The sequence below is a fragment of the Oncorhynchus mykiss genome, chromosome 21 (genome assembly GCF_057628025.1).
Source record: "Oncorhynchus mykiss isolate SJ-2025 chromosome 21, ASM5762802v1, whole genome shotgun sequence".
Lineage (NCBI taxonomy): Eukaryota > Metazoa > Chordata > Actinopteri > Salmoniformes > Salmonidae > Oncorhynchus > Oncorhynchus mykiss.
In genome coordinates, this window is record NC_143042.1 from 54,009,329 (window position 1) to 54,029,574 (window position 20,246).

The 20,246-nt window shown below is 43.5% G+C and overlaps 1 protein-coding gene and 11 non-coding genes across 12 annotated transcripts in view; 11 read left to right on the plus strand and 1 right to left on the minus strand.

Moving 5' to 3' along the window:
• Positions 1 to 20,246, minus strand: part of LOC110516899 (uncharacterized) — a 134,597-nt gene that overhangs the window by 92,071 nt on the left and 22,280 nt on the right. The gene's annotated exons all lie outside the window — the stretch shown is intronic.
• trnay-gua (transfer RNA tyrosine (anticodon GUA)) lies at positions 2,618 to 2,704 on the plus strand. The gene is given in 2 exon segments: positions 2,618 to 2,654; positions 2,669 to 2,704. It is a non-coding gene; the product is annotated as a tRNA-Tyr (tRNA).
• trnay-gua (transfer RNA tyrosine (anticodon GUA)) lies at positions 3,296 to 3,382 on the plus strand. The gene is given in 2 exon segments: positions 3,296 to 3,332; positions 3,347 to 3,382. It is a non-coding gene; the product is annotated as a tRNA-Tyr (tRNA).
• trnay-gua (transfer RNA tyrosine (anticodon GUA)) lies at positions 3,974 to 4,060 on the plus strand. The gene is given in 2 exon segments: positions 3,974 to 4,010; positions 4,025 to 4,060. It is a non-coding gene; the product is annotated as a tRNA-Tyr (tRNA).
• Positions 4,652 to 4,738, plus strand: trnay-gua (transfer RNA tyrosine (anticodon GUA)). Its single transcript is given in 2 exon segments — positions 4,652 to 4,688; positions 4,703 to 4,738. It is a non-coding gene; the product is annotated as a tRNA-Tyr (tRNA).
• On the plus strand, positions 6,009 to 6,095 carry trnay-gua (transfer RNA tyrosine (anticodon GUA)). Its single transcript is given in 2 exon segments — positions 6,009 to 6,045; positions 6,060 to 6,095. It is a non-coding gene; the product is annotated as a tRNA-Tyr (tRNA).
• Positions 6,687 to 6,773, plus strand: trnay-gua (transfer RNA tyrosine (anticodon GUA)). The gene is given in 2 exon segments: positions 6,687 to 6,723; positions 6,738 to 6,773. It is a non-coding gene; the product is annotated as a tRNA-Tyr (tRNA).
• trnay-gua (transfer RNA tyrosine (anticodon GUA)) lies at positions 11,131 to 11,217 on the plus strand. The gene is given in 2 exon segments: positions 11,131 to 11,167; positions 11,182 to 11,217. It is a non-coding gene; the product is annotated as a tRNA-Tyr (tRNA).
• trnay-gua (transfer RNA tyrosine (anticodon GUA)) lies at positions 16,376 to 16,462 on the plus strand. The gene is given in 2 exon segments: positions 16,376 to 16,412; positions 16,427 to 16,462. It is a non-coding gene; the product is annotated as a tRNA-Tyr (tRNA).
• trnay-gua (transfer RNA tyrosine (anticodon GUA)) lies at positions 17,054 to 17,140 on the plus strand. The gene is given in 2 exon segments: positions 17,054 to 17,090; positions 17,105 to 17,140. It is a non-coding gene; the product is annotated as a tRNA-Tyr (tRNA).
• On the plus strand, positions 17,732 to 17,818 carry trnay-gua (transfer RNA tyrosine (anticodon GUA)). The gene is given in 2 exon segments: positions 17,732 to 17,768; positions 17,783 to 17,818. It is a non-coding gene; the product is annotated as a tRNA-Tyr (tRNA).
• Positions 19,088 to 19,174, plus strand: trnay-gua (transfer RNA tyrosine (anticodon GUA)). Its single transcript is given in 2 exon segments — positions 19,088 to 19,124; positions 19,139 to 19,174. It is a non-coding gene; the product is annotated as a tRNA-Tyr (tRNA).

Here is a 20,246-nt window from a genome sequence, read left to right on the forward strand (position 1 = left end):
TTTTTTGTGGCTTACGCCAACTTTTTGACAGCAGTGTACCATGACATGTGCTTAACAAAAAAATATATTTCCCTGAGAGAAGAAATCTTCACTTGTTGACCTTTGATAGGAATGTTGGTAGAGCAGCAGAGAGTTCTCGAGATTGCAACAGTCCGTATGTCGCTGACTCAGAAGAGTATAACTTATTCTGCAGTTGTTCCAAGTTTTTGACTTATGCCTAGTGTTTACCCAAAAGCAAGTCATTCCCTGAGCGGGAATCAAACCCAGGCCGCGGTGGTAAAAGAACCGAATCCTTACCACTAGACCAACAGGGAGAGAGAAAAATACATTTCGCAAGCTAGGGGGCTAAACAGCGATTTTATTCCTCGGCTCACTTTTTATCTATTCCCAAATGCAACTACTTGCAATCTAAGGGGATGTAGCTCAGAGGAATAGAGCATTAGTTGAACGTACGAAGACCTGGGGGCAATCCTTAGCAGCTCCAAGAAACCACCAAACTCAGCAGATTAATTTCTTAAAGGGAACATATGCTGCTGCCAAACCTCTGACCATCTAGGTGATGGCGTTTGACTACATATTTTAACCTTCGATAGCTCAGTTGGTAGAGCAGAGGACTGTAGGTGAAATTGCTATAATCCTTAGGTCGCTGGTTCAAATCTGGCTCGAAGGATTGTACTTTTTCTTGTGGCTTACGCCAACTTTTTGACAGCAGTGTACCATGACATGTGCTTGACCAAAACATATCTTTCCCTGAGAGAAGAAATCTTCACTTGTTGTCCTTTGATAGGAATGTTGGTAGGGCAGCAGAGAGTTCTCGAGATTGCAACAGTCCTTAGGTCGCTGATTCAGAAGAGTATAACTTTTTCTGCAGTTGTGCCAAGTTTTTGACTTATGCCTAGTGTTTCCCCAAAAGCAAGTCATTCCCTGAGCGGGAATCAAACCCAGGCCGCGGTGGTAAAAGAACCGAATCCTAACCACTAGACCAACAGGGAGAGAGAAAAATACAATTCGCAAGCTAGGGGGCTAAACAGCGATTTTATTCCTCGGCTCACTTTTTGTCTATTCCCAAATGCAACTACTTGCAATCTAAGGGGATGTAGCTCAGAGGAATAGAGCATTAGTTGAACGTACGAAGACCTGGGGGCAATCCTTAGCAGCTCCAAGAAACCACCAAACTCAGCAGATTAATTTCTTAAAGGGAACATATGCTGCTGCCAAACCTCTGACCATCTAGGTGATGGCGTTTGACTACATATTTTAACCTTCGATAGCTCAGTTGGTAGAGCAGAGGACTGTAGGTGAAATTGCTATAATCCTTAGGTCGCTGGTTCAAATCTGGCTCGAAGGATTGTACTTTTTTTTGTGGCTTACGCCAACTTTTTGACAGCAGTGTACCATGACATGTGCTTGACAAAAAAATATATTTCCCTGAGAGAAGAAATCTTCACTTGTTGACCTTTGATAGGAATGTTGGTAGAGCAGCAGAGAGTTCTCGAGATTGCAACAGTCCGTATGTCGCTGACTCAGAAGAGTATAACTTATTCTGCAGTTGTTCCAAGTTTTTGACTTATGCCTAGTGTTTACCCAAAAGCAAGTCATTCCCTGAGCGGGAATCAAACCCAGGCCGCGGTGGTAAAAGAACCGAATCCTTACCACTAGACCAACAGGGAGAGAGAAAAATACATTTCGCAAGCTAGGGGGCTAAACAGCGATTTTATTCCTCGGCTCACTTTTTATCTATTCCCAAATGCAACTACTTGCAATCTAAGGGGATGTAGCTCAGAGGAATAGAGCATTAGTTGAACGTACGAAGACCTGGGGGCAATCCTTAGCAGCTCCAAGAAACCACCAAACTCAGCAGATTAATTTCTTAAAGGGAACATATGCTGCTGCCAAACCTCTGACCATCTAGGTGATGGCGTTTGACTACATATTTTAACCTTCGATAGCTCAGTTGGTAGAGCAGAGGACTGTAGGTGAAATTGCTATAATCCTTAGGTCGCTGGTTCAAATCTGGCTCGAAGGATTGTACTTTTTCTTGTGGCTTACGCCAACTTTTTGACAGCAGTGTACCATGACATGTGCTTGACCAAAACATATCTTTCCCTGAGAGAAGAAATCTTCACTTGTTGTCCTTTGATAGGAATGTTGGTAGAGCAGCAGAGAGTTCTCGAGATTGCAACAGTCCTTAGGTCGCTGATTCAGAAGAGTATAACTTTTTCTGCAGTTGTGCCAAGTTTTTGACTTATGCCTAGTGTTTCCCCAAAAGCAAGTCATTCCCTGAGCGGGAATCAAACCCAGGCCGCGGTGGTAAAAGAACCGAATCCTAACCACTAGACCAACAGGGAGAGAGAAAAATACAATTCGCAAGCTAGGGGGCTAAACAGCGATTTTATTCCTCGGCTCACTTTTTGTCTATTCCCAAATGCAACTACTTGCAATCTAAGGGGATGTAGCTCAGAGGAATAGAGCATTAGTTGAACGTACGAAGACCTGGGGGCAATCCTTAGCAGCTCCAAGAAACCACCAAACTCAGCAGATTAATTTCTTAAAGGGAACATATGCTTCTGCCAAACCTCTGACCATCTAGGTGATGGCGTTTGACTACATTTTTTATCCTTCGATAGCTCAGTTGGTAGAGCGGAGGACTGTAGGTGAAATTGCTGTAATCCTTAGGTCGCTGGTTCAAATCCGGCTCGAAGGATTGTACTTTTTCTTGTGGTTTACGGCAACTTTTTGACAGCAGTGAACCATGACATGTGCTTGACAAAAAAATATCTTTCCCTGAGAGAAGAAATCTTCACTTGTTGACCTTTGATAGGAATGTTGGTAGAGCAGCAGAGAGTTCTCGAGATTGCAACAGTCCTTAGGTCGCTGATTCAGAAGAGTATAACTTTTTCTGCAGTTGTGCCAAGTTTTTGACTTATGCCTAGTGTTTCCCCAAAAGCAAGTCATTCCCTGAGCGGGAATCAAACCCAGGCCGCGGTGGTAAAAGAACCGAATCCTAACCACTAGACCAACAGGGAGAGAGAAAAATACATTTCGCAAGCTAGGGGGCTAAACAGCGATTTTATTCATCGGCTCACTTTTTGTCTATTCCCAAATGCAACTACTTGCAATCTAAGGGGATGTAGCTCAGAGGAATAGAGCATTAGTTGAACGTACGAAGACCTGGGGGCAATCCTTAGCAGCTCCAAGAAACCACCAAACTCAGCAGATTAATTTCTTAAAGGGAACATATGCTTCTGCCAAACCTCTGACCATCTAGGTGATGGCGTTTGACTACATTTTTTATCCTTCGATAGCTCAGTTGGTAGAGCGGAGGACTGTAGGTGAAATTGCTGTAATCCTTAGGTCGCTGGTTCAAATCCGGCTCGAAGGATTGTACTTTTTCTTGTGGCTTACGCCAACTTTTTGACAGCAGTGAACCATGACATGTGCTTGACAAAAAAATATCTTTCCCTGAGAGAAGAAATCTTCACTTGTTGACCTTTGATAGGAATGTTGGTAGAGCAGCAGAGAGTTCTCGAGATTTCAACAGTCCTTAGGTCGCTGATTCAGAAGAGTATAACTTTTTCTGCAGTTGTGCCAAGTTTTTGACTTATGCCTAGTGTTGCCCCAAAAGCAAGTCATTCCCTGAGCGGGAATCAAACCCAGGCAGCGGTGGTAAAAGAACCGAATCCTAACCACTAGACCAACAGGGAGATTGAAAAATACATTTTGCAAGCTAGGGGGCTAAACAGCGATTTTATTCCTCGGCTCACTTTTTATCTATTCCCAAATGCAACTACTTGCAATCTAAGGGGATGTAGCTCAGAGGAATAGAGCATTAGTTGAACGTACGAAGACCTGGGGGCAATCCTTAGCAGCTCCAAGAAACCACCAAACTCAGCAGATTAATTTCTTAAAGGGAACATATGCTTCTGCCAAACCTCTGACCATCTAGGTGATGGCGTTTGACTACATTTTTTATCCTTCGATAGCTCAGTTGGTAGAGCGGAGGACTGTAGGTGAAATTGCTATAATCCTTAGGTCGCTGGTTCAAATCCGGCTCGAAGGATTGTACTTTTTCTTGTGGTTTACGGCAACTTTTTGACAGCAGTGAACCATGACATGTGCTTGACAAAAAAATATCTTTCCCTGAGAGAAGAAATCTTCACTTGTTGACCTTTGATAGGAATGTTGGTAGAGCAGCAGAGAGTTCTCGAGATTGCAACAGTCCTTAGGTCGCTGATTCAGAAGAGTATAACTTTTTCTGCAGTTGTGCCAAGTTTTTGACTTATGCCTAGTGTTTCCCCAAAAGCAAGTCATTCCCTGAGCGGGAATCAAACCCAGGCCGCGGTGGTAAAAGAACCGAATCCTAACCACTAGACCAACAGGGAGAGAGAAAAATACATTTCGCAAGCTAGGGGGCTAAACAGCGATTTTATTCATCGGCTCACTTTTTGTCTATTCCCAAATGCAACTACTTGCAATCTAAGGGGATGTAGCTCAGAGGAATAGAGCATTAGTTGAACGTACGAAGACCTGGGGGCAATCCTTAGCAGCTCCAAGAAACCACCAAACTCAGCAGATTAATTTCTTAAAGGGAACATATGCTTCTGCCAAACCTCTGACCATCTAGGTGATGGCGTTTGACTGCATTTTTTATCCTTCGATAGCTCAGTTGGTAGAGCGGAGGACTGTAGGTGAAATTGCTGTAATCCTTAGGTCGCTGGTTCAAATCCGGCTCGAAGGATTGTACTTTTTCTTGTGGCTTACGCCAACTTTTTGACAGCAGTGAACCATGACATGTGCTTGACAAAAAAATATCTTTCCCTGAGAGAAGAAATCTTCACTTGTTGACCTTTGATAGGAATGTTGGTAGAGCAGCAGAGAGTTCTCGAGATTTCAACAGTCCTTAGGTCGCTGATTCAGAAGAGTATAACTTTTTCTGCAGTTGTGCCAAGTTTTTGACTTATGCCTAGTGTTGCCCCAAAAGCAAGTCATTCCCTGAGCGGGAATCAAACCCAGGCAGCGGTGGTAAAAGAACCGAATCCTAACCACTAGACCAACAGGGAGATTGAAAAATACATTTTGCAAGCTAGGGGGCTAAACAGCGATTTTATTCCTCGGCTCACTTTTTATCTATTCCCAAATGCAACTACTTGCAATCTAAGGGGATGTAGCTCAGAGGAATAGAGCATTAGTTGAACGTACGAAGACCTGGGGGCAATCCTTAGCAGCTCCAAGAAACCACCAAACTCAGCAGATTAATTTCTTAAAGGGAACATATGCTGCTGCCAAACCTCTGACCATCTAGGTGATGGCGTTTGACTACATAATTTTAACCTTTGATAGCTCAGTTGGTAGAGCGGAGGACTGTAGGTGAAATTGCTGTAATCCTTAGGTCGCTGGTTCAAATCTGGTTCGAAGGATTGTACTTTTTCTTGTGGCTTACGCCAACTTTTTGACAGCAGTGTACCATGACATGTGCTTGACAAAAAAATATATTTCCCTGAGAGAAGAAATCTTCACTTGTTGACCTTTGATAGGAATGTTGGTAGAGCAGCAGAGAGTTCTCGAGATTGCAACAGTCCGTATGTCGCTGACTCAGAAGAGTATAACTTATTCTGCAGTTGTTCCAAGTTTTTGACTTATGCCTAGTGTTTACCCAAAAGCAAGTCATTCCCTGAGCGGGAATCAAACCCAGGCCGCGGTGGTAAAAGAACCGAATCCTTACCACTAGACCAACAGGGAGAGAGAAAAATACATTTCGCAAGCTAGGGGGCTAAACAGCGATTTTATTCCTCGGCTCACTTTTTGTCTATTCCCAAATGCAACTACTTGCAATCTAAGGGGATAAGGCTCAGAGGAATAGAGCATTAGTTGAACGTACGAAGACCTGGGGGCAATCCTTAGCAGCTCCAAGAAACCACCAAACTCAGCAGATTAATTTCTTAAAGGGAACATATGCTTCTGCCAAACCTCTGACCATCTAGGTGATGGCGTTTGACTACATTTTTTATCCTTCGATAGCTCAGTTGGTAGAGCGGAGGACTGTAGGTGAAATTGCTGTAATCCTTAGGTCGCTGGTTCAAATCCGGCTCGAAGGATTGTACTATTTCTTGTGGCTTATGCCAACTTTTTGACAGCAGTGAACCATGACATGTGCTTGACAAAAAAATATCTTTCCCTGAGAGAAGAAATCTTCACTTGTTGACCTTTGATAGGAATGTTGGTAGAGCAGCAGAGAGTTCTCGAGATTGCAACAGTCCGTATGTCGCTGACTCAGAAGAGTATAACTTATTCTGCAGTTGTTCCAAGTTTTTGACTTATGCCTAGTGTTTCCCCAAAAGCAAGTCATTCCCTGAGCGGGAATCAAACCCAGGCCGCGGTGGTAAAAGAACCGAATCCTTACCACTAGACCAACAGGGAGAGAGAAAAATACATTTCGCAAGCTAGGGGGCTAAACAGCGATTTTATTCCTCGGCTCACTTTTTGTCTATTCCCAAATGCAACTACTTGCAATCTAAGGGGATGTAGCTCAGAGGAATAGAGCATTAGTTGAACGTACGAAGACCTGGGGGCAATACTTAGCAGCTCCAAGAAACCACCAAACTCAGCAGATTAATTTCTTAAAGGGAACATATGCTTCTGCCAAACCTCTGACCATCTAGGTGATGGCGTTTGACTACATTTTTTATCCTTCGATAGCTCAGTTGGTAGAGCGGAGGACTGTAGGTGAAATTGCTGTAATCCTTAGGTCGCTGGTTCAAATCCGGCTCGAAGGATTGTACTTTTTCTTGTGGCTTACGCCAACTTTTTGACAGCAGTGAACCATGACATGTGCTTGACAAAAAAATATCTTTCCCCGAGAGAAGAAATCTTCACTTGTTGACCTTTGATAGGAATGTTGGTAGAGCAGCAGAGAGTTCTCGAGATTTCAACAGTCCTTAGGTCGCTGATTCAGAAGAGTATAACTTTTTCTGCAGTTGTGCCAAGTTTTTGACTTATGCCTAGTGTTGCCCCAAAAGCAAGTAATTCCCTGAGCGGGAATCAAACCCAGGCAGCGGTGGTAAAAGAACCGAATCCTAACCACTAGACCAACAGGGAGATTGAAAAATACATTTTGCAAGCTAGGGGGCTAAACAGCGATTTTATTCCTCGGCTCACTTTTTATCTATTCCCAAATGCAACTACTTGCAATCTAAGGGGATAAGGCTCAGAGGAATAGAGCATTAGTTGAACGTACGAAGACCTGGGGGCAATCCTTAGCAGCTCCAAGAAACCACCAAACACAGCAGATTAATTTCTTAAAGGGAACATATGCTGCTGCCAAACCTCTGACCATCTAGGTCACATATGTCAGAGTCAAGGCCCGCGGGCCACATCCGGCCCGCAAGAAGGTTTTTTACGGCCCCTGGGATGATCTTGATTTATTATTAGAACCGGCCCGCAGCAAGCCGGCAGCCCGCAGATCTTTTACACGCACCAATACTACATTTCCCACAATGCAAAGGTGACGCACCGAGCAGTAGGCTGCTTCATTTCAATATTTATTGGCACAGCAGTCGTCAGCATCACAGTAAAATTAACTTTCAGATACCCATCAAAAATGGCAAAACGGAAGGTGGATACTGAGAACCGGGGGTTTCAAACAAGGTGGGAGTCGGAGTATATGTTCACGAAGGTAGCTGGAAAACCTGTGTGTCTTCTGTGTGGAGAAAGTGTGGCGGTACTGAAAGAGTATAATCTGAGACGACATTATGAAACGAAACACGCGGACACACACGCGGACGCAACTGTCAAGGCCAGTTTTATTTTGGCAGAAGAGATCGCTAAATCAGCCCGGCCATTTACGGAGGGGGATTTCATCAAAAACTGCATGATTAAAGTTTGTGACGAAGTTTGCCCAGAAAAAAGGCAACTCTTTTTAAATGTGAGTCTGAGCAGAAACACCATTGCCGAGAGAGTAGACCAGTTGTCCATCAATCTAAAAGAGCAGCTTGTGAAAAAGGGAAAAGATTTTATTGCATATTCCTTGGCTGTGGATGAGAGCACCGACATTTCTGACATTGCCCAGTTGTCAATTTTCATCCGCGGAGTGGACTCCAACCTAAGCGTGACAGAGGAGTTTTTGGCTTTACGTCCTATGCATGGCACAACTACGGGGCATGATTTGTATGAAGAGGTGTCAAGATGTGTAAATGAGATGGAGCTGCCTTGGGAAAAACTTGTGGGTTTGACAACCGACGGAGCACCTGCGATGTGTGGACACAGGAGCGGACTGGTGGCGAAGATACGGGAAAAGATGCAAGAGGAAAACGCGACAGGTGAGCTGACAGCTTATCATTGTATCATACACCAGGAAGCGTTGTGCGGTAAAGCCTTGAAAATGGAGCATGTAATGAGCATCATCACGCGCACAGTTAACTTTATCAGAGCCAAAGGTTTGAATCACCGCCAGTTCAAGGCATTTCTGACGGAGTTAGAAACGGAGCATGGTGATTTGCCTTATCACACAGAGGTGCGATGGCTAAGCCAGGGAAAGGTGCTTCAAAGATGTTTCGAGCTTCGTGAGGAGATTTGTCTGTTCTTGGACAGCAAAGGGAAAGACACAACACAACTCCGAGACGAAATGTTTCTGTGTGAAATGGCTTTTCTGTGTGACATTACGAGTCATCTGAATGCAATAAACTTGCAGCTGCAGGGTCGGGATCGTGTCATCTCTGATATGTACAGTACAGTGAAGGCATTTAAAACCAAACTGACTCTGTGGGAGACGCAGATGCGGAAAGAAAATTTGAGCCACTTTCCCAGCTGCCAGACCATGAAAGAGAAGCTCTCTACCAGTGCGTTCCCGAGCACACAGTTGGCTGATAAAATAGGTATGCTTGCCGCTGACTTTCGACGCCGATTTGCTGACTTTGAAGCACAAAAAAGCAGGTTGGAACTGCTCGGTAACCCATTTGCTGTTGACGTGGAAAGCTCACCACCAAACCTCCAAATGGAGTTGATTGACCTCCAATGCAATGATGCACTGAGGGCAAAATATGCGGCAGTGGGTGCTGCGGAGTTCGCCCGTTTCCTCCCCGGCACAATGCCCCAGCTGCGCATCCAGGCTGCTCAAACGTTGTCTATGTTTGGCAGCACATACCTGTGTGAACAACTGTTTTCTTTGATGAACCTGAACAAAACATCACACAGAAGTCGACTTACTGCTGAACACCTCCACTCAATTCTGAGGATTTCTTCAGCTCAGAGCCTTACCCCGAACATTGATGAACTTGTGGAAAAGATGGGACACCACCAAGTATCACCCTCAACCTCAAACAAGTGAACATTACTGTGCAATCACATATTTAGAGTTTTTACTCAGTTCAAGTTTAAAAGTTAAAATTTAATATTTGTTTTCACTGCATGTTACTTCTCCTTAAACAAAGTGTTGTTTTTGATTAATAGATTTTTGCACTTTATTTTTTTGTATTTCAATCCAATTATATTTTAAAAATATTTCAGTTGAGTGGATGATAGAAAATTGCTATTATTGTTTTTTCTTTGAAGTAAATTTAGCCCACTTTTGCTAAAATAGAAAATATAGTCTACTGATGGTGCCTTGAATACCGGTTTCTTTCATTTAATGTTCATGTTATGGGGATATTTATATAAAGGAAATTTGTCTTTTGTGTCTGTTGAAAATTAAAGATTACTGACAGAGCCATAAGAAAATATTGCTTTATTTATCTGATCATATTGTAATATATTTGTTAGGTTTTCAGTAGGTTCAATTAGGTTCACTAGACTATATGCGTCATTTAAAAATTTTTCAATGAACATTCGAACAGTCCGGCCCTCGTCTTGTAGCTGATTTTTTTATTTGGCCCTCCGTCCATTTGACTTTGACACCCCTGATCTAGGTGATGGCGTTTGACTACATATTTTAACCTTCGATAGCTCAGTTGGTAGAGCGGAGGACTGTAGGTGAAATTGCTGTAATCCTTAGGTCGCTGGTTCAAATCTGGCTCGAAGGATTGTACTTTTTCTTGTGGCTTACGCCAACTTTTTGACAGCAGTGTACCATGACATGTGCTTGACAAAAAAATATATTTCCCTGAGAGAAGAAATCTTCACTTGTTGACCTTTGATAGGAATGTTGGTAGAGCAGCAGAGAGTTCTCGAGATTGCAACAGTCCGTATGTCGCTGACTCAGAAGAGTATAACTTATTCTGCAGTTGTTCCAAGTTTTTGACTTATGCCTAGTGTTTACCCAAAAGCAAGTCATTCCCTGAGCGGGAATCAAACCCAGGCCGCGGTGGTAAAAGAACCGAATCCTTACCACTAGACCAACAGGGAGAGAGAAAAATACATTTCGCAAGCTAGGGGGCTAAACAGCGATTTTATTCCTCGGCTCACTTTTTATCTATTCCCAAATGCAACTACTTGCAATCTAAGGGGATGTAGCTCAGAGGAATAGAGCATTAGTTGAACGTACGAAGACCTGGGGGCAATCCTTAGCAGCTCCAAGAAACCACCAAACTCAGCAGATTAATTTCTTAAAGGGAACATATGCTTCTGCCAAACCTCTGACAATCTAGGTGATGGCGTTTGACTACATTTTTTATCCTTCGATAGCTCAGTTGGTAGAGCGGAGGACTGTAGGTGAAATTGCTGTAATCCTTAGGTTGCTTGTTCAAATCCGGCTCGAAGGATTGTACTTTTTCTTGTGCCTTACGCCAACTTTTTGACAGCAGTGTACCATGACATGTGCTTGACAAAAAAATATCTTTCCCTGAGAGAAGAAATCTTCACTTGTTGACCTTTGATAGGAATGTTGGTAGAGCAGCAGAGAGTTCTCGAGATTGCAACAGTCCTTAGGTCGCTGATTCAGAAGAGTATAACTTTTTCTGCAGTTGTGCCAAGTTTTTGACTTATGCCTAGTGTTTCCCCAAAAGCAAGTCATTCCCTGAGCGGGAATCAAACCCAGGCCGCGGTGGTAAAAGAACCGAATCCTTACCACTAGACCAACAGGGAGAGAGAAAAATACATTTCGCAAGCTCGGCTATTCAGCAGATGAATTTCTTAAAGGGAACATATGCTTCTGCCAAACCTCTGACCATCTAGGTGATGGCGTTTGACTACATTTTTTATCCTTCGATAGCTCAGTTGGTAGAGCGGAGGACTGTAGGTGAAATTGCTGTAATCCTTAGGTCGCTGGTTCAAATCCGGCTCGAAGGATTGTACTTTTTCTTGTGGCTTACGGCAACTTTTTGACAGCAGTGTACCGTGACATGTGCTTGACAAAAAAAAATATTTCCCTGAGAGAAGAAATCTTCACTTGTTGACCTTTGATAGGAATGTTGGTAGAGCAGCAGAGAGTTCTCGAGATTGCAACAGTCCTTAGGTCGCTGATTCAGAAGAGTATAACTTTTTCTGCAGTTGTGCCAAGTTTTTGACTTATGCCTAGTGTTTCCCCAAAAGCAAGTCATTCCCTGAGCGGGAATCAAACCCAGGCCGCGGTGGTAAAAGAACCGAATCCTAACCACTAGACCAATAGGGAGAGAGAAAAATACATTTTGCAAGCTAGGGGGCTAAACAGCGATTTTATTCCTCGGCTCACTTTTTATCTATTCCCAAATGCAACTACTTGCAATCTAAGGGGATGTAGCTCAGAGGACTAGAGCATTAGTTGAACGTACGAAGACCTGAGGGCAATCCTTAGCAGCTCCAAGAAACCACCAAACTCAGCAGATTAATTTCTTAAAGGGAACATATGCTTCTGCCAAACCTCTGACCATCTAGGTGATGGCGTTTGACTACATTTTTTATCCTTCGATAGCTCAGTTGGTGGAGCGTAGGACTGTAGGTGAAATTGCTGTAATCCTTAGGTCGCTGGTTCAAATCCGGCTCGAAGGATTGTACTTTTTCTTGTGGCTTACGGCAACTTTTTGACAGCAGTGTACCATGACATGTGCTTGACAACAAAAAATATTTCCCTGAGAGAAGAAATCTTCACTTGTTGACCTTTGATAGGAATGTTGGTAGAGCAGCAGAGATTTCTCGAGATTGCGACAGTCCGTATGTCGCTGACTCAGAAGAGTATAACTTATTCTGCAGTTGTTCCAAGTTTTTGACTTATGCCTAGTGTTTAACCAAAAGCAAGACATTCCCTGAGCGGGAATCAAACCCAGGCCGCGGTGGTAAAAGAACCGAATCCTTACCACTAGACCAACAGGGAGAGAGAAAAATACATTTCGCAAGCTAGGGGGCTAAACAGCGATTTTATTCCTCGGCGTACGAAGACCTGGGGGCAATCCTCAGCAGCTCCAAGAAACCACCAAACTCAGCAGATTAATTTCTTAAAGGGAACATATGCTTCTGCCAAACCTCTGACCATCTAGGTGATGGTGTTTGACTACATTTTTTATCCTTCGATAGCTCAGTTGGTAGAGCGGAGGACTGTAGGTGAAATTGCTGTAATCCTTAGGTCGCTTGTTCAAATCCGGCTCGAAGGATTGTACTTTTTCTTGTGCCTTACGCCAACTTTTTGACAGCAGTGTACCATGACATGTGCTTGACAAAAAATATCTTTCTCTGAGACAAGAAATCTTCACTTGTTGACCTTTGATAGGAATGTTGGTAGAGCAGCAGAGAGTTCTCGAGATTGCAACAGTCCTTTGGTCGCTGATTCAGAAGAGTATAACTTTTTCTGCAGTTGTGCCAAGTTTTTGACTTATGCCTAGTGTTTCCCCAAAAGCAAGTCATTCCCTGAGCGGGAATCAAACCCAGGCCGCGGTGGTAAAAGAACCGAATCCTAACCACTAGACCAACAGGGAGAGAGAAAAATACATTTCGCAAGCTAGGGGGCTAAACAGCGATTTTATTCCTCGGCTCACTTTTTGTCTATTCCCAAATGCAACTACTTGCAATCTAAGGGGATGTAGCTCAGAGGAATAGAGCATTAGTTGAACGTACGAAGACCTGGGGGCAATCCTTAGCAGCTCCAAGAAACCACCAAACTCAGCAGATTAATTTCTTAAAGGGAACATATGCTTCTGCCAAACCTCTGACCATCTAGGTGATGGCGTTTGACTACATTTTTTATCCTTCGATAGCTCAGTTGGTAGAACGGAGGACTGTAGGTGAAATTGCTGTAATCCTTAGGTCGCTGTTTCAAATCCGGCTCGAAGGATTGTACTTTTTCTTGTGGCTTACGCCAACTTTTTGACAGCAGTGTACCATGACATGTGCTTGACAAAAAAATATCTTTCCCTGAGAGAAGAAATCTTCACTTGTTGACCTTTGATAGGAATGTTGGTAGAGCAGCAGAGAGTTCTCGAGATTGCGACAGTCCGTATGTCGCTGACTCAGAAGAGTATAACTTATTCTGCAGTTGTTCCAAGTTTTTGACTTATGCCTAGTGTTTACCCAAAAGCAAGACATTCCCTGAGCGGGAATCAAACCCAGGCCGCGGTGGTAAAAGAACCGAATCCTTACCACTAGACCAACAGGGAGAGAGAAAAATACATTTCGCAAGCTAGGGGGCTAAACAGCGATTTTATTCCTCGGCTCACTTTTTGTCTATTCCCAAATGCAACTACTTGCAATCTAAGGGGATGTAGCTCAGAGGAATAGAGCATTAGTTGAACGTACGAAGACCTGGGGGCAATCCTTAGCAGCTCCAAGAAACCACCAAACTCAGCAGATTAATTTCTTAAAGGGAACATATGCTTCTGCCAAACCTCTGACCATCTAGGTGATGGCGTTTGACTACATTTTTTATCCTTCGATAGCTCAGTTGGTAGAGCGGAGGACTGTAGGTGATATTGCTGTAATCCTTAGGTCGCTGGTTCAAATCCTGCTCGAAGGATTGTACTTTTTCTTGTGGCTTACGCCAACTTTTTGACAGCAGTGTACCATGACATGTGCTTGACAAAAAAATATCTTTCCCTGAGAGAAGAAATCTTCACTTGTTGACCTTTGATAGGAATGTTGGTAGAGCAGCAGAGAGTTCTCGAGATTGCAACAGTCCTTAGGTCGCAGATTCAGAAGAGTATAACTTTTTCTGCAGTTGTTCCAAGTTTTTGACTCATGCCTAGTGTTTCCCCAAAAGCAAGACATTCCCTGAGCGGGAATCAAACCCAGGCCGCGGTGGTAAAAGAACCGAATCCTTACCACTAGACCAACAGGGAGAGAGAAAAATACATTTCGCAAGCTAGGGGGCTAAACAGCGATTTTATTCCTCGGCTCACTTTTTGTCTATTCCCAAATGCAACTACTTGCAATCTAAGGGGATGTAGCTCAGAGGAATAGAGCATTAGTTGAACGTACGAAGACCTGGGGGCAATCCTTAGCAGCTCCAAGAAACCACCAAACTCAGCAGATTAATTTCTTAAAGGGAACATATGCTTCTGCCAAACCTCTGACCATCTAGGTGATGGCGTTTGACTACATTTTTTATCCTTCGATAGCTCAGTTGGTAGAGCGGAGGACTGTAGGTGAAATTGCTGTAATCCTTAGGTCGCTGGTTCAAATCCGACTCGAAGGATTGTACTTTTTCTTGTGGCTTACGGCAACTTTTTGACAGCAGTGTACCATGACATGTGCTTGACAAAAAAAAATATTTCCCTGAGAGAAGAAATCTTCACTTGTTGACCTTTGATAGGAATGTTGGTAGAGCAGCAGAGAGTTCTCGAGATTGCGACAGTCCGTATGTCGCTGACTCAGAAGAGTATAACTTATTCTGCAGTTGTTCCAAGTTTTTGACTTATGCCTAGTGTTTACCCAAAAGCAAGACATTCCCTGAGCGGGAATCAAACCCAGGCCGCGGTGGTAAAAGAACCGAATCCTTACCACTAGACCAACAGGGAGAGAGAAAAATACATTTCGCAAGCTAGGGGGCTAAACAGCGATTTTATTCCTCGGCTCACTTTTTGTCTATTCCCAAATGCAACTACTTGCAATCTAAGGGGATGTAGCTCAGAGGAATAGAGCATTAGTTGAACGTACGAAGACCTGGGGGCAATCCTCAGCAGCTCCAAGAAACCACCAAACTCAGCAGATTAATTTCTTAAAGGGAACATATGCTTCTGCCAAACCTCTGACCATCTAGGTGATGGCGTTTGACTACATTTTTTATCCTTCGATAGCTCAGTTGGTAGAGCGGAGGACTGTAGGTGAAATTGCTGTAATCCTTAGGTCGCTTGTTCAAATCCGGCTCGAAGGATTGTACTTTTTCTTGTGCCTTACGCCAACTTTTTGACAGCAGTGTACCATGACATGTGCTTGACAAAAAAATATTTTTCTCTGAGAGAAGAAATCTTCACTTGTTGACCTTTGATAGGAATGTTGGTAGAGCAGCAGAGAGTTCTCGAGATTGCAACAGTCCTTTGGTCGCTGATTCAGAAGAGTATAACTTTTTCTGCAGTTGTGCCAAGTTTTTGACTTATGCCTAGTGTTTCCCCAAAAGCAAGTCATTCCCTGAGCGGGAATCAAACCCAGGCCGCGGTGGTAAAAGAACCGAATCCTAACCACTAGACCAACAGGGAGAGAGAAAAATACATTTCGCAAGCTAGGGGGCTAAACAGCGATTTTATTCCTCGGCTCACTTTTTGTCTATTTCCAAATGCAACTACTTGCAATCTAAGGGGATGTAGCTCAAAGACCTGGGGGCAATCCTTAGCAGCTCCAAGAAACCACCAAACTCAGCAGATTAATTTCTTCGATAGCTCAGTTGGTAGAGCGGAGGACTGTAGGTGAAATTGCTGTAATCCTTAGGTTGCTGGTTCAAATCCGGCTCGAAGGATTGTACTTTTTCTTGTGGCTTAGGGCAACTTTTTGACAGCAGTGTACCATGACATGTGCTTGACAAAAAAAAATATTTCCCCGAGAGAAGAAATCTTCACTTGTTGACCTTTGATAGGAATGTTGGTAGAGCAGCAGAGAGTTCTCGAGATTGCGACAGTCCGTATGTCGCTGACTCAGAAGAGTATAACTTATTCTGCAGTTGTTCCAAGTTTTTGACTTATGCCTAGTGTTTACCCAAAAGCAAGACATTCCCTGAGCGGGAATCAAACCCAGGCCGCGGTGGTAAAAGAACCGAATCCTTACCACTAGACCAACAGGGAGAGAGAAAAATACATTTCGCAAGCTAGGGGGCTAAACAGCGATTTTATTCCTCGGCTCACTTTTTGTCTATTCCCAAATGCAACTACTTGCAATCTAAGGGGATGTAGCTCAGAGGAATAGAGCATTAGTTGAACGTACGAAGACCTGGGGGCAATCCTTAGCAGCTCCAAGAAACCACCAAACTCAGCAGATTAATTTCTTAAAGGGAACATATGCTTCTGCCAAACCTCTGACCATCTAGGTGATGGCGTTTGACTACATTTTTTATCCTTCGATAGCTCAGTTGGTAGAGCGGAGGACTGTAGGTGAAATTGCTGTGATCCTTAGGTCGCTGGTTCAAATCCGGCTCGAAGGATTGTACTTTTTCTTGTGGCTTACGGCAACTTTTTGACAGCAGTGTACCATGACATGTGCTTGACAAAAAAATATCTTTCCCTGAGAGAAGAAATCTTCACTTGTTGACCTTTGATAGGAATGTTGGTAGAGCAGCAGAGAGTTCTCGAGATTGCGACAGTCCGTATGTCGCTGACTCAGAAGAGTATAACTTATTCTGCAGTTGTTCCAAGTTTTTGACTTATGCCTAGTGTTTACCCAAAAGCAAGACATTCCCTGAGCGGGAATCAAACCCAGGCCGCGGTGGTAAAAGAACCGAATCCTTACCACTAGACCAACAGGGAGAGAGAAAAATACATTTTGCAAGCTAGGGGGCTAAACAGCGATTTTATTCCTCGGCTCACTTTTTGTCTATTCCCAAATGCAACTACTTGCAATCTAAGGGGATGTAGCTCAGAGGAATAGAGCATTAGTTGAACGTACGAAGACCTGGGGGCAATCCTTAGCAGCTCCAAGAAACCACCAAACTCAGCATATTAATTTCTTAAAGGGAACATATGCTGCTGCCAAACCTCTGACCATCTAGGTGATGGCGTTTGACTACATATTTTAACCTTCGATAGCTCAGTTGGTAGAGCGGAGGACTGTAGGTGAAATTGCTGTAATCCTTAGGTCGCTGGTTCAAATCCGGCTCGAAGGATTGTACTTTTTCTTGTGGCTTACGCCAACTTTTTGACAGCAGTGAACCATGACATGTGCTTGACAAAAAAATATATTTCCCTGAGAGAAGAAATCTTCACTTGTTGACCTTTGATAGGAATGTTGGTAGAGCAGCAGAGAGTTCTCGAGATTTCAACAGTCCTTAGGTCGCTGATTCAGAAGAGTATAACTTTTTCTGCAGTTGTGCCAAGTTTTTGACTTATGCCTAGTGTTGCCCCAAAAGCAAGTCATTCCCTGAGCGGGAATCAAACCCAGGCAGCGGTGGTAAAAGAACCGAATCCTAACCACTAGACCAACAGGGAGATTGAAAAATACATTTTGCAAGCTAGGGGGCTAAACAGCGATTTTATTCCTCGGCTCACTTTTTATCTATTCCCAAATGCAACTACTTGCAATCTAAGGGGATGTAGCTCAGAGGAATAGAGCATTAGTTGAACGTACGAAGACCTGGGGGCAATCCTTAGCAGCTCCAAGAAACCACCAAACTCAGCAGATTAATTTCTTAAAGGGAACATATGCTGCTGCCAAACCTCTGACCATCTAGGTGATGGCGTTTGACTACATATTTTAACCTTCGATAGCTCAGTTGGTAGAGCGGAGGACTGTAGGTGAAATTGCTGTAATCCTTAGGTCGCTGGTTCAAATCCGGCTCGAAGGATTGTACTTTTTCTTGTGGCTTACGCCAACTTTTTGACAGCAGTGAACCATGACATGTGCTTGACAAAAAAATATCTTTCCCTGAGAGAAGAAATCTTCACTTGTTGACCTTTGATAGGAATGTTGGTAGAGCAGCAGAGAGTTCTCGAGATTTCAACAGTCCTTAGGTCGCTGATTCAGAAGAGTATAACTTTTTCTGCAGTTGTGCCAAGTTTTTGACTTATGCCTAGTGTTGCCCCAAATGCAAGTCATTCCCTGAGCGGGAATCAAACCCAGGCAGCGGTGGTAAAAGAACCGAATCCTAACCACTAGACCAACAGGGAGATTGAAAAATACATTTTGCAAGCTAGGGGGCTAAACAGCGATTTTATTCCTCGGCTCACTTTTTATGTATTCCCAAATGCAACTACTTGCAATCTAAGGGGATGTAGCTCAGAGGAATAGAGCATTAGTTGAACGTACGAAGACCTGGGGGCAATCCTTAGCAGCTCCAAGAAACCACCAAACTCAGCAGATTAATTTCTTAAAGGGAACATATGCTGCTGCCAAACCTCTGACCATCTAGGTGATGGCGTTTGACTACATATTTTAACCTTCGATAGCTCAGTTGGTAGAGCGGAGGACTGTAGGTGAAATTGCTGTAATCCTTAGGTCGCTGGTTCAAATCTGGCTCGAAGGATTGTACTTTTTCTTGTGGCTTACGCCAACTTTTTGACAGCAGTGTACCATGACATGTGCTTGACAAAAAAATATATTTCCCTGAGAGAAGAAATCTTCACTTGTTGACCTTTGATAGGAATGTTGGTAGAGCAGCAGAGAGTTCTCGAGATTGCAACAGTCCGTATGTCGCTGACTCAGAAGAGTATAACTTTTTCTGCAGTTGTTCCAAGTTTTTGACTTATGCCTAGTGTTTACCCAAAAGCAAGTCATTCCCTGAGCGGGAATCAAACCCAGGCCGCGGTGGTAAAAGAACCGAATCCTTACCACTAGACCAACAGGGAGATTGAAAAATACATTTTGCAAGCTAGGGGGCTAAACAGCGATTTTATTCCTCGGCTCACTTTTTATCTATTCCCAAATGCAACTACTTGCAATCTAAGGGGATGTAGCTCAGAGGAATAGAGCATTAGTTGAACGTACGAAGACCTGGGGGCAATCCTTAGCAGCTCCAAGAAACCACCAAACTCAGCAGATTAATTTCTTAAAGGGAACATATGCTGCTGCCAAACCTCTGACCATCTAGGTGATGGCGTTTGACTACATATTTTAACCTTCGATAGCTCAGTTGGTAGAGCGGAGGACTGTAGGTGAAATTGCTGTAATCCTTAGGTCGCTGGTTCAAATCCGGCTCGAAGGATTGTACTTTTTCTTGTGGCTTACGCCAACTTTTTGACAGCAGTGTACCATGACATGTGCTTGACAAAAAAATATCTTTCCCTGAGAGAAGAAATCTTCACTTGTTGACCTTTGATAGGAATGTTGGTAGAGCAGCAGAGAGTTCTCGAGATTGCAACAGTCCTTAGGTCGCTGATTCAGAAGAGTATAACTTTTTCTGCAGTTGTGCCAAGTTTTTGACTTATGCCTAGTGTTTCCCCAAAAGCAAGTCATTCCCTGAGCGGGAATCAAACCCAGGCCGCGGTGGTAAAAGAACCGAATCCTAACCACTAGACCAACAGGGAGATTGAAAAATACATTTTGCAAGCTAGGGGGCTAAACAGCGATTTTATTCCTCGGCTCACTTTTTATGTATTCCCAAATGCAACTACTTGCAATCTAAGGGGATGTAGCTCAGAGGAATAGAGCATTAGTTGAACGTACGAAGACCTGGGGGCAATCCTTAGCAGCTCCAAGAAACCACCAAACTCAGCAGATTAATTTCTTAAAGGGAACATATGCTGCTGCCAAACCTCTGACCATCTAGGTGATGGCGTTTGACTACATATTTTAACCTTCGATAGCTCAGTTGGTAGAGCGGAGGACTGTAGGTGAAATTGCTGTAATCCTTAGGTCGCTGGTTCAAATCTGGCTCGAAGGATTGTACTTTTTCTTGTGGCTTACGCCAACTTTTTGACAGCAGTGTACCATGACATGTGCTTGACAAAAAAATATATTTCCCTGAGAGAAGAAATCTTCACTTGTTGACCTTTGATAGGAATGTTGGTAGAGCAGCAGAGAGTTCTCGAGATTGCAACAGTCCGTATGTCGCTGACTCAGAAGAGTATAACTTTTTCTGCAGTTGTTCCAAGTTTTTGACTTATGCCTAGTGTTTACCCAAAAGCAAGTCATTCCCTGAGCGGGAATCAAACCCAGGCCGCGGTGGTAAAAGAACCGAATCCTTACCACTAGACCAACAGGGAGATTGAAAAATACATTTTGCAAGCTAGGGGGCTAAACAGCGATTTTATTCCTCGGCTCACTTTTTATCTATT